Raw genomic sequence first — 16,695 nt, 5'->3', positions numbered from 1 at the left:
TTGTAAAATCCTGTACCTGGGTGAGAAATAGCTTTTTAACTATTTTTATCAAGTCCAATAAGTACATGTGTGTGAATATATGTACAGCACACACACAGAGGTTTTATCTAAAGGTGGACAAGTCCATGGCAATTTTTTTGAGCAAAGCCATCAATATTTGACCTTTTCTATAAGGACCTTCCTGAAGGAGATTGACTACAGTCATGCCCTCTTGATTCATTAGGAAAGGATGATTCCTGGTAAAAGAGAGGAGCAGGACAATAAATATATTGCTTCAGACAGCCATTCCCATATGTCTGCTTATTTTGTTTATGGCACAACCACTGAAATAACAGTGAGAATACCTGGAATGAAAAATCAGCAGGTTTTAAAAAAAATATAATCTGTCCTTTATTAACTGATATGAAGTTTTCTTGCTCAGTACATAGATTTTATATCTGAGCAGTGCAAGCACATCAATGAGGGTATGATTTTTGTTTTCCTGAAGTCATTGTAGTAACTTTTGCTAACTTGCCTAGTACTTTGGAAGAGAAAATTGTTTTAATGCATTGCTCCTGCTTGCCTGAGATTTATCTCTAGGATGTAAAATAACCCCTGCAATAAAATGGAAGAGGAGGTTTGGAAATAACCATTATTTTCTGGATTTATAACTGAATAATGCCCTTAATGCTGATTGCTGGTCGTTGCTAGTCTTTTGGATGCTAGACTTTATTATCTTTCTAAATCTAATCAGACTGTAACATAATTTGCAGTTGCGATGTACATATAAATGCCGTTTGTGTGCAGCTCATGTGGGTCATCACTCCAGCTGCAGTGATCCGGCCCAGATGGGGGAGGGTACATTTCCTGGCTGCCACTTTCATCTCATTCTCTTTCTCTTTTTCCTTTTCTTTTTTTCCCTTTTTTAAAATATATATATTTTTTCCTTTTTTCCCTTTCTCTTTCTCTTTCTCTTTCCTCTTTCTCTTTCTCTCTCTTTCTTTTTTTCTTTCTTTCCTTTATTTTTCATCTTTCTTTCTTTTCCTTCCTTCCTTCCTTCCTTCCTTCCTTCCTTCCTTCCTTCCTTCCTTCCTTCCTTCCTTCCTTCCTTCCTTCCTTCCTTCCTTCCTTCCTTCCTTCCTTCCTTCCTTCCTTCCTTCCTTCCTTCCTTCCTTCCTTCCTTCCTTCCTTCCTTCCTTCCTTCCTTCCTTCCTTCCTTCCTTCCTTCCTTCCTTCCTTCCTCCCTTCCTCCCTTCCTCCCTTCCTCCCTTCCTCCCTTCCTCCCTTCCTCCCTTCCTCCCTTCCTCCCTTCCTCCCTTCCTCCCTTCCTCCCTTCCTCCCTTCCTCCCTTCCTCCCTTCCTCCCTTCCTCCCTTCCTCCCTTCCTTCCTCCCTCCCTCCCTCCCTCCCTTCCTCCCTTCCTCCCTTCCTCCCTTCCTCCCTTCCTCCCTCCCTTCCTCCCTCCCTCCCTCCCTTCCTCCCTTCCTTCCCTTCCCTTCCCTTCCCTTCCCTTCCCTTCCCTTCCCTTCCCTTCCCTTCCCTTCCCTTCCCTTCCCTTCCCTTCCTTTCCTTCCTTTCCTCATTCTCTCCATCTCTCCCTCTCTCATTTAGTGTTCAATAATACAGTCATTTAAACAAGAATGACTTTGGGAGTAGGAAGCTGAGCCTTCCCCCTGCTCAGCTGTACAAGGGATAAGGACTTCACGGGTACCTGGCAGGAATTAAACCTTTGCACTTCAAAAACCTTTCTAAAGTTTTCTGACAGGAGATGACGCACGCGTGCAAGAAGTCAACGTCACCCTCCATCCGTCCATATCCGACAGCTAAGAGAGAGCCAGAGATGAAAAATCTTTGGGTTCGGTCGCCCTAAGTGTGCTGTGGACCCAGGGGATCATGTTCCTCAATGTTAATGCGTTTACTTTGTGGTAGTTTTTATCTCGGGTAGCAGTGAGAGCTTAGTGAGGAGGAAAAGCAATGGGCGTGTACCTTCTGTAACATGTACACACGTAATTAATCACTTTATGCCAGCCCTGGAAATCGCCCAGAGAAGGTACACTTAGAGCAACAGGAAATGGGCCGTTTTAAGAGGTATTTGTTGTGCTTTTTCAGCGTGTGCGTGGTGACTTTAAATGGTGAAGGCTTATTGTATTAATAACTCAGGAAGCAGCAAATAAATAATACGTGAGACAGTTAATCTAAAATTAAGTGCCAGGGCTTGGGTCCAGCTTTGGAAGATAACACGGGAAGCTCCAAAGCTTGTAGTGCTCTTTGCAGGGTAAGTTCATCTCAGTGTGGCTGTGGGGATTGGGGGCCCCAGAGGTGATGATTTGTGCAGCCAGGGCAGCCCAGGGGGATGGGGTTGGCAGCTGAGGAGGGTCCCTGCCCCTCCGCGCACCTCAGCAGGAGCTGTGAGGGTTCCCAAGCTGACTGCCATCCATAGGTTGCTTCACTTTTCAAGAGGGGAAGACCCGTGGGAAAGGAAATCTGCTTGAGTCTTGTGGTCTCTGCTTCTTCTGGGTTAGCCAGTGGAGGTCATCTGATATTCTGAGATCTGTGATAACAACAGGCATTGATGTACTTGCAAGAAGAATGATTCATGTTTAATGTAACAGCCCAGAATTGGGGTTTATCACACTTAATTTCCTATGAGAGCATCGGCCCCGACGGGCATTTTGTTACTTCTAACAGGGGAAAAGATGAAATTTACCATAAAAAACCACACCTCTTACATTTAGCATGAATGAATCTTAACTAGAGCTAGTCAATTCTGAAAGCTACTTGCAAGTGTAATTAAACCCTTTAAGTAATCACTCCCTAGGTAATTAGCTGCTTTAAAGAGAAAAATTACACTGCTTTCTCCTATTAAAGGACCCTCAGGTGTGTGTTACACCCCTTCCAGGCTGTTCTTTGCCCAAAGCCTCTCGTGTGATTTGGTCATTCTTCAAGCGACCGTCTTTACACTGCAATTTGTACAGTAATTTTTGTGCAGAGTCCAAGGTGTTCTCCAGGTCTTGGCTGAGTGAGGTCGTTCAGATGTTTTATTATTTCAGCAAGTCCGAAAGATCCATAAAGTAACGAGGATCCTGAAAATAATAGGAATGACGTAGTAAGGGTAATAAAAATACCACTAGAGGCCAATATGTCTCCCTTAATAGAGTTGTATGGTACAGATTTTGTGAAATATTTAATATTTTGCAAGAACCCCATTAAAATAGGTGTATTAAAATGAGGTGAAAGTCAGCAGAGTTTAAAGACTTAGCTTTTGGTCTGTAATTACTGCAGTTTCATCAATATTTTCAATTGTGGCTTTGCCAATCAAATGCATATTTCTTTCTGCTCTGGGTTGTTTGTTTTTTTTTTATCAACTGTGCTTATATCTGGCTAGGTTTGGGGTATATTTACGGGTTTGAAGTTTTTCTCAGAGCAAAAATTATATTCACCTTGCCTTGCATTTGAAATTCTCAGTAAGCTCAGACTCCTTGAGACTCTTCTGACAAAATGCCACAGAAAGAGTGGTGGAAAGTGAGATGGTGATTTTCTAAAAAAGTATTTCCAGTACGGTGCCACAAAGGTGCTTTTTGGCTGTTTTTCTGATGCTGTTTCCAGCTCCTAGGGAGCTGACTTTAATTTCTTTCCCTCTGCCCCTCATATTTGCATTGATATATGCATAAATGCAGATATGGAAATACACATAAAGTTGTTTATTTATATGCAAAAAAATAACACAAATGATGCTGTTTGCAGCATGTCACACGTGTTCTCTAAAACTGTGATTCCACATAATTTTTTGGCCACTTTCTAGGTTGTATCTGTCATTATAGACTTTTTTGCCTCATCACTCTTGGATTTGAGGTTATTATTGATGATGATCCAACCCCTTCCACCCCAACATTGAAAACTTCTTGGTCTTCCAGTGATTTTATCCTTGAGCCACAGTAGTCACCAGGAGAAAAAATATTTTATTTTGCTTTACAGATTTGGAACTCTTTTTGGTGTAGTATCTGCCAACACGTAATTTAAAAATATTTCAAACTTCATATATTGAATTTCTGAGAGTTTTCCAGCTGTTGTTAAAGCTTTTTCAGAGGCATTGCTTCAAATTTGTGAAATATATTATTTCACTGGTGACTGCTGTGGTAAGATTAATCACAGTTGTAGCCTTGAGTGAGAATTATGTACCTTTCTGACATATCTTTTGACAGCAGGTGTGTAACAGTAAGACAAACTTTCATGTTGTGACTCCCTGCCTTGCTTCAGCAGGCTTTTGATTCACACCCGCACAAAAATAACCAAAAAGAAAAATTAAATGTATTTTCTCATCTCCTGCGTCAAATTAATTTCAGAGGAACGGAACCCATTAAATATGTTTTGTGCTTGTGTTGCAGACAAATGTTTTCTATTTCCTTTCCTGTTATGTGATATAGCCCCAAAAAGGGAAAGCCTCCGTTTATTAGAGTCACTTCATTATTTTCTTAAACTGGAAAAGAATCTAACAATGCTACTTGATACTGAATCATTTTTTTCTGCAGTTTGCTGTCTTCATGTTTTTAGGAATTTTACCTTTTTCTTGCACAGCTGTCCATGGGGGAATAAGGCTGCACTGCATCACTACATGAGAGGTATGCTTCCATGCCAGAGCTCAGGATTTCACCAGTTTCTTTGCAAGATCTGTGAATTGAAAAATATTTTTAAATCTTCATTTCTGTCCAACTGTGGGATGGCTGCAGCAAAAATAATTTTCCTGTGTGAAAGGCCTGAGATTATAATTTGGATTAATATGGTTTATTATCTAGCTGAAATACATTTAGGAAATAATTTTATGCAGGTTTTCCTGGGCTACCAACTGAGAGCTGCCAAGAGAAGCTTTCACTTGTTGTAAAAAATGATTGCTTTTGTAGAATAGTGACTAAAAGTAATCAAACCAACTGCTAGTGGTAGCACATACTAAGTATTTTCTAAAGATTTCTTAGTGAGCTGTATTTGTTTAGTGGATACATGATGGTTTCATACAATACTAAAGATTTAAAGACACTACAAAATTTTTTCTTAACTGTAAGGAATTACCATTTCTTTCTATTATAGTCATTGTACCCTTTTCACTGATGATGTGACCAAGAGCACAGAGAGAGTAAATGGCAGAATCTGGGGCTACAAATTCTCAATATCCATTTCAAGGTACTTTTCCATGTATTCCCAGGCAAAATAAATAAACTACTGTAAAGCAAAGCAGAAGAACAGCTATAAAGAATATTGAAGCAGGGGAATATGACTAAAATATCATGTGAAGTGAGATAAAGTTCAAAGGGAATTTAGGTTTTTCATAGTCATCTCCTGATCCAGGATTTGCAGTTTGGGTGAAATGGACCTAACCAGAAGCAAATTTTTATTTTAATGCAAGTTTATGAAGTTCTGTGCAAAAGGCTGCATGCAGTTAAGGTATTTAGTTTTTTTTTTTTTTTTTTTTTTTTTTTTTTTTTTTTTTTTTTTTTTTTTAATGTAGATAGGAAAAATTATTGTTGCTAGATCATTCCTATGGTATAGTGGTCACACAGGGCCACTGGCAGGTGAGTTTTTAGGAATTCAGCTGAAGATAAGGTTCAGGGAATGAAGTATTGCTGTATGCCAAGGCCCCAATAATCCAGGCTTATTTTTAAAATGCCTTACGGCCCAAATTGTCATGTTCCCAGCTAGTTGTACACAACGTGTGCCTATAACGAATTAACTTTTTGGGACCCAGTTAGTAAGTTTGCTTCTCCCTCTGTGGGTGCTGCATTGACACATTGATGAGAGAATTCAATTTGCTTAAAGAGAGCCCGTTCCCAGAGCTCACCTCCTTGGCTACATTTTCAACACATCACCTGTTTACCTTTCCCTACATAAGTGATGCACATAAGGATGCTTTCTGAGGATTATACTTTAATTTTAAAAAAAATCTAACTTCTTTCTAACATCCCTAAACATTATGGAGTTTAAAAGTTTGGTTAAAGCTAAAATTTTCTTGAGCTTATGCTTTTCATGAGTGATTACACTGAAAAACAGGAGAAGAAAAGGCTTATGGGCAATCCAATATAGAAATTTAAGGTAGTATTAGAAAGATGATGGGGCATCAAAACAAAGAGATAGATTATTTTCTTGGATTGTTCTCTCCCTTCCCATAAAATCAGGTAGAGAGAGAAAAGAAATCCACATCTGAAATTAAATAGAGTTCACTTTGCCTAGCTATTTTGAAGGAATACATACATGATTCTCTGCATTATTTACACATAATTATTGACAGTTAAATTATTAAAATTATGATCGACACTTTAATTATTAAAATTATGATAAATCATAGTTAAAATGACACAATTTTTAAAAGCCTCTGTTTTAAAACTGAAGTGTTCTTGGGAAAGAAAATGGTGTAAATTAAAGGAGTGAGATTTTACATATTCATGCTGGATTGAATACCCATACAATTGTCTGGGAAGATTGCAAGGTGTGGACTTTGCAGCAATCATCCATTCTGGCTATTTGTGATTATCCTAAGCTCTGTGGGATGCAGAGATGATCAGAAATGCTCAACAAACTGGAGGTTTAGCTGTATGGCTGCTAGAAAAAGAAGAAAATGTTTGAATGGGGTTTGAACATTTGGAAAGCATTTGGAGGAAGGGCACATGGTAAATTTGTGTGGTTTTGTTTTTTGTCTGATTTCCTGTTGAGTTTCTACCTGCAGTTGTTTACCTCTGGAGACATTACTCCCCCTAAATGATCCGGAAGAAAATGTCTCTTCCATCAGGATGGCAAGAGGGGGGAAGCTCTCCTTTCTTCAGCTTTTATTCAGGCCTCCAACACCAGCCTAAATTTTCATAGTAAATTTTGGTTTTGTGCCAGAAAGAAAGAAACTGAGCAGTGATGTCTGTCTGCAGCTGACAATGACAAGTTATCTATGAAAGTAGGTACCCAAATTCATTGTAAATTCAATGATTAATAATTCAGTTTATCCACATGGAAATGCCCTCCGAATTTAACAGCATGATAAACCAATTTCCTTGAGAAAATGCACTTCTCTGCAATAGGCTGCGGCTATTTTAGTAGGCCTTGTGTTTCTCTGGGTGATGGCAACTCAGTTTTTGGATGCTGTTTCTTTTCTCAATTGTCCAGTACAGCCAGAGCTGTTTGCTGACAGGGGGAGTGGATCGTGGTGGGTACCACCTCTGCCAGCTATAAAAGGCCTGCTGGAAAGTCACTGAAACGGGGAAATGTCTGATTTTATTTCCAGGGGATACTTTGCATACTCTGCATAAAAATCTGGGTGTGCTTGGCCGACACTGAGCTTGATGGCACACCCACTACTTCTGCACTGTATTTTTTTTAAGTTGAAAATATGTTTATTTTTGGCCATGGAATGCACTTTGGAGAAACATCGCTTTCTAATTTTCCTCCCACAGCCCAGTCTGCCTCTGCTCAGAAACTCTGTGGTTTTCCTCTCTCGAGTGAACTGCTCAGTTGTGTAGAGAGGGAAAGAGACATTTGGAAAGCTTTCACCTCATTCTCTCCCCAGGATTTAATTTGAAATCCTGATACTCTCCCTGACTGTGTTTTCCTGCTGCAGATTTTGGAATTTTAGATTTTAATATGTCAAGAAAAAACCATCAGTGTGTACATCTCCAGACATATGTATCCTATTTGCAATGTCAAAAAACAGTTAATGAAACCATTGGATAAATAAAAACAAATTAACAGGTGAGCAGCAAAGTATGTTTTCTGAGGAATATTTTTTGTGGAGGTGAAGGCAGGTGCAGAGTAAGGTCAAAGCATGTTCAGAGGAAGTAATTTCCAGGTTCAAACGAGGAATCAGCAGATCTCCAAGAAAATATGTAACTCAGATCCACCTCTACCATGTATAAAGACCATAACCAAGAAATTTTCACAACAATTGGTATTGCAACAATATTCTTGAGTCCAGAACCATTCTATTTAGAAGTTGTAAACACTTGGTAAAAGTGTTTGTCCAAAAACGTAATAATTCTGTAAAATTAAAAAAAAAGAATAAATTATTTGTCTGCTTTCAATAAATATTTATGTGCTCAGTATTCCATTCTCACGTAATAAACTCAGAGGAATTCCAAGACACCCAGAGACTGGTGAGAGTCCATGAAACATGAGTGTAACACAATTCATACGACAGGAATAAAGCCACACACTCATGCTGCATGAGCTGAAGGCTGTGGTATGTCTGGAAATTAGGAGCGCTCTGGGGATATTTAGGGAAAAACACGTTTTGCTTTGTGGAATGCAAGAATTATTAATTTGTAATCTCCTTCTAATTGAATTTCCAAACCACATAGATTAGCAATATATTTATGGTATCTTGATTCATCATGGAGCAGTTGATTTTTCCAGCCTGTACTTCGCAATTTTCAAAGAATCCCTCGCACTGGTGAAGTTTCACAGGGGAAAAAGAAAATAAGATTTAGACCGTGAAAATTCTTAACAAGGATGCAGGCCTTTCCCCCACTTTTTCTATAAAATGATTTTGACATGGTTGCTGCATACTGAGAGATGTACTGTGGTTTGTGGCTTGGATTTCTATGCACTTTTACGCTTTGTTATTTCCTTTCCTGGTGGCTTTTCATGACACCAGAAAATTAAAATATCCACAGGCCTGTAATTTTTTGGGTAGGATGCAGCCTAAGGTAAATGCATGACATCGTTTCTGATTAGGGTTCCACCAGGCACATCATGAATACACAAAGGTTTTGGGAAGAATTTTGCTGCTTTCCTCCTTATGGATTTCCTCTGCTAGGAGGCTGCTGCAAAGCCGTGGCTAAAAGCAAGCAAGTTTTCATGCCCTGGGCGTGGGGCAGAATGTCAGCTGCTGTAATGCAGCTGTTTCTGTAATGTGAATATATTTACCTTTATCAGTAATATTTATAATCTCCTGACAAATATTTTTTTTTTCCTGCCAAGATGCATTTCCCATAAAACGAAGATGATTGGCATTGACATTAACCACGCTGCTGTTTTCTAAGTGAATACCTCTCATATCAGCTTTTCACACATTTTATTTAGATCCAAATCATGCTAGCTGGGCTGTGACTTCCTGTGGTATGTTGTCTGCTTATTGAATTCTAGCACAATATTCTTTATTTTTTTTCCTAGACATTTGAAATTTCATACTCATCCAGAAATTTGTTAAAGGTCATTTTCTCCACCTGTAAGGAGTTGGGTTATTCCCTCAGGGCTATTGATGTTTTTGTTTTAATAAGTAACAATTGCTACTTTTACCTTAACGCCTTCCACAGTTGATTCTAGAATATCTATCTGCAATATCTACTTCTGCAGTGAGATGACATGAGATGTTTTTCCTCCTGCACTGTGATGAACAAGACATCATCCTTATTTGGGGACTGGAAAAGTCATAAGGTAAGTTTTTACTTATATTATTTCCTCATTTAAACTTGTGGCTAAACCTCTATCACCTGGCTGACTCTTCATTTGTTGCTGCCAAGTGTCCCCGTTTGGTACAAGTATTTATTTCACTTCCATCTCCTTTAATAACTAGGTTTGCACTGGGGGAAGCCTTCCCTAATGTGGAATTCCCAGTTATCCTTTCTGTTTCCCTTGGATACTTTTTTTTCACTCTTTCCCCCTAAATTAATTTATTCTAGTAGAACAGATTACCTGGTTTCCCTCTTTTTTTTTTTTTTTTTTTTTTCTTCTTTTTTTGGTATCAACAATTTATGACGATTTTTCCAGCCTACTCATGGCTGGGTGAACTAAACCATTTGTAGCTGTCTTTAGAACACTTTGAATTAAAATTAAAATATAGTGATAACTGCTGAAAGCCCTACAGAAGTTATTGGAGATGCAAATAACTTGGGAAGCTTGTAAAGCAGCATATATCCTCTCTGCTTTTCTATTTCTGTCATGTAAGTCTTGGCAGTTTGGAAACTTAAATGCAGAAAAATAAGGGGCAAAAATTTTCTGGTTGGGTTGTCTTTTACTCACAGAAAAGTGATATTGGCCTGGGTAGAAATGACATCTAAATGTTTTCTGCTTTATCAATAACAATGTTTATTCCTTCCTCCCATTTTTGAGAACCAACTGGGAATGACTGGTGGTAAAAAAATGATGAACATTTGTGTTAATATCAGCATTAAGTGGATTTTGATGTAGGAAGAGGTAACGTCATGGGTCATAAGGGAGTGGTACTAATTGGCAGCTTTGTTAAGAATCTCTACTTGCTTACACAGATTTTAGCAGCCCCTACAAGACCCTTTATAATTAGAAACCATGGCTTCAGATTTTTCTCTTCCCTATAAGTACAAAGAGCTTTTCCTTTCTCTGTCACAGTTAGCGCAATGGATTGTTTTATTTTCACATATTCCTTGCAAAATAAAGGGGGGAAAAATACAAATATTCACAAAAAAGAGACTGGCCCCAGGACAGAGGGAATTTTATGCTGTACCTTTTGGGTTTGTGCCTCTGTCAGGAGTGTGGGTCTTGCTTCCAAGAGACTGCACAATTTTATGCATTACAGCAGCCCTTAATGAGTTTCCACTGGGGCAGGTGGAAAAACTGTTCATCCAGGGAGATGTGATGTCATCTGGAAGATGGTTCTAGAAGGAAGCCACAGTCCTCCTCTGTTTTCTCTGCACTGATCTGGGGTCAGCTCTGCTTTCTGAGGATGCTCTCCTCCTCCTCCTCCTGTCCAAACTCAGCCCTGCCATGCAGGACCACAGGGATGGGAATGGCCCAGCCCTGCTCTGTGCATGGCAGGCAAAATTAGCAATGTATAAACTTCCAGAACAATCATCTAGATTGTTGGAATGCTCTTGTGAAGAAAACATAGAGTAACAAAAACAAACAAACAAAACAAAGGAGGAGATTTAAAAAGGCTTCAGGAACTGAAAGGAAAAATCTCTGGAGTTTAGCAGCATAAAGGGAGCCTTTAACAGAGAAAAGAAAAAGCCTTCCAAATCAGAAACAAAGATTTTTTTAAAAAAACCTCACAGCTCTTCTGACTTCGCTTTTGCAAATCAGTTACCAGAGGTGGCTGTATTTCTAATATGGTTTTATTTAAAAGCTTTTAAACAATGTTGGGGAAAAAAAACCTGCTACTCAGCTTGACCTTAGCTTGGTGTGTTAGCAGTACACATGGTAGGAGGCCTTTTTGGTAACAAGAAGCAGCTGTTACTGCCCTCAGCACATAATCTACAAAGCTATTCACTGGAAGTGAATAACTATTTATTATCCCTTTTCTTGCAAAACTTTTAGGACTAAACAGTAGGTTCATAAGCGTGCCAGAAATAGCACCTCATTTTCCATTGAATAAGGTCAAAACAAGTAATTGGAAATTGATGATCACCTACTTTAGCAAATAAGAAATGCATGAAAAATCCAGTGCAAATCAACCACCGAGAACATCTTGCTGTCCAGCATTGCAAAGTGGGCAGCTCCTGGTACCTAACTGTTGGGATTTTTCCTGGATGACATCACCACTGGATTTACAGTTTTGTCAGTGTTACATCATATATCTCCTTGTCTCAAAGGAGATTTAAAAAAAAATACCGAAAAGAACCTCAGGAAAACCAAAGAGAGCGTTCCCAGGACACAGTCTCTGTTTCCCTTTTCTTCATGGAGGCATTGAGAATTAAAAATTATTAGGATTTTAACATTGTTTTTGTCCAAAAAAAAAGTTGTTTTATCCACAGATGAAGGTGTTTCACCCACAAAATCTTATGCTTTTCACAGGTCTTTGTGTAAATCCAAAGGAAAGTTAAATTTCCCCTCAGTAGGATGTAGCTGCTGTCTTTGGGAAGTCTGAACCCAAGGTTTCCTTTGCTCTGACAGTCTAAGCAAAAAGAGGCTTCCTGAACCTATGTGTATGAAAAGCATTAAATCTGATCTAATAACTGATGCCACTTCAGGAGGATTAGATTAATCTGAATTAAAGCCATTAAATCATACAGATTCCTGTGACCATCAACTACAATGTCCTCCAGAACTCCTTAGCACAGCAAATTAAAAGTAAAGAATTTGTGTAAGAGTGCAATGTGGCTCATATGGATCAGTTGCTGAGTACTAAATTCTCAGAAATAGATAGATAAAGAGTTTTCAACATATTTTCACAAATTCTGTCTGATTTAGTGGATATGTTTGCAAAAATGGAAAGCATTCTTAATAACCACTTTGTTCCTGCTCTGTTCTCACCAAGATTTCCGGCTTCCCTAAGAGCGTATCAGGGTAAAACCTGCCATCCTGCACTGACTATTTTAGCACTGGACCTCTGAACAGGTAAACTTGTGACTTTGTGAGCAGGTCAGTGGATGACAGAAACAGCTGGGGAACCAACTGAGAGGTTTGGAAATGTCCTGGGAACCAGCTGAAAAGACATAAACCTCTAGAGATGTTGATAAAATATGGTGAGTTTGCATGGCAGAATGGGGGAATTACTTTTCCTGCAAGAAAGAAATAAAAACCCCAAAGCAACAGGTAAAAAAAAAAAAAAAAGAAAAAAGAAAAAAAAAGAAAAGACTCCTTAATAATAGTTCTGATGTTTCTCTCAAATAAAAGTGAATAGATTTTTGAGTGCATTGTTACAAGTTAATTTCTCTTCCTAAAACCCAACAAACTTGGTTTTGTTTGGCAGATTTTTGGATATCCATTTGGGTTAATAGCAGTGATGTTTTATTTTGAAAGTAGTATTTTAACTCCTGTTTCTCATGTAATAGGGAAGCTAAGAAAGGTGACTCTCTTTGAAGAAATCCTATTATGTCTTTATCTTGGGTTTGCAGATTGTATTTGACTTGAATGACTAACTCAGTCCTGAATTTGAACTAAATAACTAAACACCTATTGAAGTAGTTGAGGTGATTTTATGCTCTAAGTTTTAATTAACATAAGACTATGGCACAAAGAATTTTTGTTTCCACTATAGTTGCCACAGAAACATGACCCACCTCTAACCTTATATACTGCAGAATAAATATGAAAATGGTAAATGGCAGAGCAGTATTTTCCATTTACTAGTTCTGAGAAAATTGGAAGCATATGTTTAAACTGTGTGTCTTTTCCCACCGCCCTTTTCATTTATCTGATAAAGTACAAATGAGAGAAGGTTCAGGCCTTATTATCTCCCTCAGTAACTGAGGGATTCCTATTTATACCTGGCTGCTTTGGCTTTCATATTTCCCTGGCTGTCTAATTAGGTAGCAAAATTAAATCCCTGAGCTGGAGTGTAGAGAGGTGACACGGCACAGCTGAGGCTGAGCATTCAGCAGAGATATGCTCTGGCTTTGCCTCCGTGCAAACTGGGGGAGACCTCCTGCTTCCGAGGGGCTGCAGGCACTCGGGAAGGTTTTGGGGGCTCTTGGTCACTAGTGCTGAAGGGATGGGCGCAGCCTGTGAGGTCCTTGGGGGAAAACCCCTCTCCTTCTGCAGAAAGCTCAGGATAGCACCAGTGCAGAGTGTGGCAGCTTCACCACCTCGTGCCTGCTGCTAATGAGAGATCACCCCCTTCCCTCTTCTCAGCCTTAATTAATATGAAGTCATTAATAAGAGCGAAACACACCTGGGCTGTGAGGAGCACTGGGTGCGTATTAGAGTTGTGTGGGAAAGAGGCTGGTTTTAATTAGTCCCTCATTATCCTGAGGGAAGCTCGAGGAGCAAAGCCACATGGATAGATGTTAAACACAGGCTGAAGTTCTAATGGATATTCTCCAGCTGTTTGTGCCATCAGAAGGGTCTCATTTGGGTATCGCACAGAGTTCACCGCACACACGGCTGTGCACACCCTCACTAGGAGATGTCTGAAATACCAAGCCCCAGTTTTGCATCCAGTGCTTCTTTCCAGCTCCTGGGCTGTGGTGCTGGAGCCTCTGGTGGTTGTGCACCATTTCCATGCTTCCTAAATTTATTTGGCTTTCCCAGGCTGGTTTAGGGAATACAGAGGTGAAAGCACCATCCTCCCACTTGATTTGTGCATGTCTGGGATGGAGGACCTGATGTAGAAGATAAAGCAGCAGAATGAGTTTAAAGCCTTAAAGGAGGTTATCTGTTTTGAAAAAAGTGCTCTTTAGGTAATAAAATGTATTTGGTTGTCACTGGAGGGAGTGGCACTTTAGAAATAGGAGTGCTGAGTTTTGGGCATAATTTTGCAACCAAGGTCTTTGACTGACTATTTGTACTCATTTGTGTGTGAGTTTGAGGTAGAGTAGTGAATTAAATGCTCCATCCACCAGAAACAAGTGAAGGGCCTGATTTTGCAAACCCTGAGTAGTTCTATTGGCATTTTTTGTGGAGGTGGAATATGGATCTGTGTTTTAGGGGTTTTCTGGGTGTTTTTGCACAGCAGAGCAGAGCACACTGACCCAGCATCTGCATGGGGCACACATGTGGTGGGCACACCATGCTCAAAGGCTGGTCTGTGTGGCTCTTCAAAGACCTGTGCTGCTCTGTCTAGTTCTTTAACTTTTTTCTTTAGGCTTCCCAGCTCTTGATTTTACTTTTGAAATTTGACTGGCAGCACAGGTCAGGGAGTCGAGTCACAGATCCCTCATGCTGATGTCTCCCTTTCAGGTATCAAACACAAGCATGTTTGAGGAACAGAGCCCTTCAGGCTAGAAAAATAAACACTCAGATGAGACCCTTTTCCCACTGCTACCACAACCCTAACTCACAGACAAATGAAAACCTGATGAAGGATATATGACAGGACCTCTTCCACTCCCCCTCCATGACCTCAATCTATCACGAATGCAACTGGTCTGTGTCATGGCAAGCAACCCAGACAACTGTCAGTGCTGCCCATAAATCACCTCCATCCTGCAGTTAGGAGCTCCCCACAAATGTTGCCAAAACTCCTGGTCCTCAAGTAGCCACACGCCTCAGGGCTGCAAAAGCCTTGAGTGGGGTTTGCTGGTGCTGTGCTGGTTAGATCAAAAGTACTCTCCTCACAAAGGGAGGGATGGGAACAGGTTTTTTGTGGCTTCATACCTGGGGCAAAAAAGCCTCCTTTGTTCTGCTGCTGAGGCACCCACCACCACGGGGAGCATAAGAGAGATGCCTCTGGTTCCTGGGAGAACAGAAGGTTTTCCAAAATGAGCGGGGCTCCTGGTGGCTCTGCAGGAGTTGCCATGTGAGCAGTGGCTGGCAGGTAGAGCTGTGCTGGAGGAAGAATATCAGATCCCATTGTGGCCTGCTCTGCACCAGCTGCAGTGCCTAGGATTTTTCGCTTTTATAGTTTTCAAATCCTGTACTGCTTTAGGGTATAACTCCAGTCTCCATACAGTGTTAGCTGCTGTCCTCACATTTTGGTCAGACAAAACAATTCCTCTGGGCCTGACACTAAAGGACACCCTCTAGCCTCAGGTGCCAAAAGTATAAACAAAAGTGAACTGGGGGGAGCAAACTGGAGGAATAACTTCATTACCTGGAGCTAGAATTGGAGAATTAATGCCTGAAATGCAAATGGACCAAACTTATAATTGTGTGAAAAACTCGTGACCACTGTCCATTTTGGGTGTAGCCCCTCTCAGAGCCTTTTGAGAGCCCAAGATGTACCTTTTTAAGGCCTTTAATAGATACCCACTTTTATTTTCTTAGCCTTGCCTAGCCCCTGTTCTAGGTAGCCACTCCAAGGCATCAGGAGCCTGGCTGAGCACTCTTAAATATCACACCCCTTTTTTGCCTCTTTCATCCTACCCATCATGAAACACAGCCTGTTTTCAAAAAAAATAAAAAAAAAAAAAAAGGAGAAACTTTGTTTTCCACATTTTAGCCACTGATTCTCCATGCTGACGTAATACCCCCAATATTAATATGTTAATAATTCCCTGTTACATCCATTTCTGCAGTGTAAATGTGATTCCTGTTGGTCCAACGCAGAACGTTTCAACAGGCCTGAGCCCAGAGAATATTCCAAGGAGAAATAATATCAGTATTCCCCACAGAGGCCACCGTGGCCACTCCTTGCATTACACCACAGAGCCCTGAGCCCTTTGTACAATACAGAATTGGGAGCAAGGTGTTCCTGCCTTTGTCCGTTCCTAACAGGAGTTTGTTGTTGCATTGCACAATTTTAATTTATTTTTAAGGGATCAATGCAGCAGATGCTTCTGTGCTGAAAATAGAGATGTTTCTCACTGTTGGATGTTTAAGTTCAATCTTTTTTTTTCTTTTTCTTTTCCATTTTAGTGGCATTATGATCAAGGAACACAGCATCTCTCTTGATATCCTCGTCCTACATGCTGGCTGTCATTTCTGTCATTTTGCTTCCTCCAGGATGACAGATACGTTGCTCTGAGCAAGCAGGGGCTTCTTGTCAATCAGTCAAACATAGTTCTGCTTACTCTGAATGAGCTACACATTTACTGGCACACACCAGAATAAAAAGACAAGGGAGAATAAAACCTATGTTTTTTTTTTTTATAGCCTTCCAGATGTGATAAGGGAAACATCAGTCTTCTGCAAGAAACAGGAACCGAACATCCAATTTTAAAATCTGCGTTGAAATATAGTAGTAAGAGTTTTGTTGTGGGTAGGAAGATGTAGGAATAGAAATAAAGTTTGTAGCGGGGAGCTATAGGGTTTGTTAAATCAGCTGGTAGAATACTAAAAGAAACAAGCTTTAGGGCATGGGAAAAAAAAAAAAAAGAAGCCTTTTCAAAGTCTGAAATGCAAGTATGAAATAACAAACCAGAGAGTAACCAAATGCTCTACTCTTGCCTTGATT

The 16,695-nt window shown here is 40.0% G+C and overlaps 1 long non-coding RNA gene across 2 annotated transcripts; it reads left to right on the top strand.

Annotated features, from left to right (window-relative positions):
* The first annotated feature begins 2,008 nt into the window (after positions 1–2,008).
* LOC137464344 (uncharacterized) lies at positions 2,009–16,383 on the top strand. Of its 2 annotated transcripts, XR_010994199.1 has the most exons (4): positions 2,009–2,066; positions 9,263–9,383; positions 12,178–12,385; positions 16,158–16,383. It is a non-coding gene; the product is annotated as an uncharacterized lncRNA (long non-coding RNA). The 2 variants fall into 2 exon arrangements; XR_010994198.1 differs by lacking the exon at positions 16,158–16,383 and having other exon boundaries at positions 12,178–12,655.
* Positions 16,384–16,695: the final 312 nt, after the last annotated feature.

This window comes from Anomalospiza imberbis, chromosome Z (assembly GCF_031753505.1).
Source record: "Anomalospiza imberbis isolate Cuckoo-Finch-1a 21T00152 chromosome Z, ASM3175350v1, whole genome shotgun sequence".
NCBI lineage: Eukaryota > Metazoa > Chordata > Aves > Passeriformes > Viduidae > Anomalospiza > Anomalospiza imberbis.
Note: the sequence above shows the minus strand (reverse complement) of the source record. Positions and strands in the feature narration are given on the sequence as shown.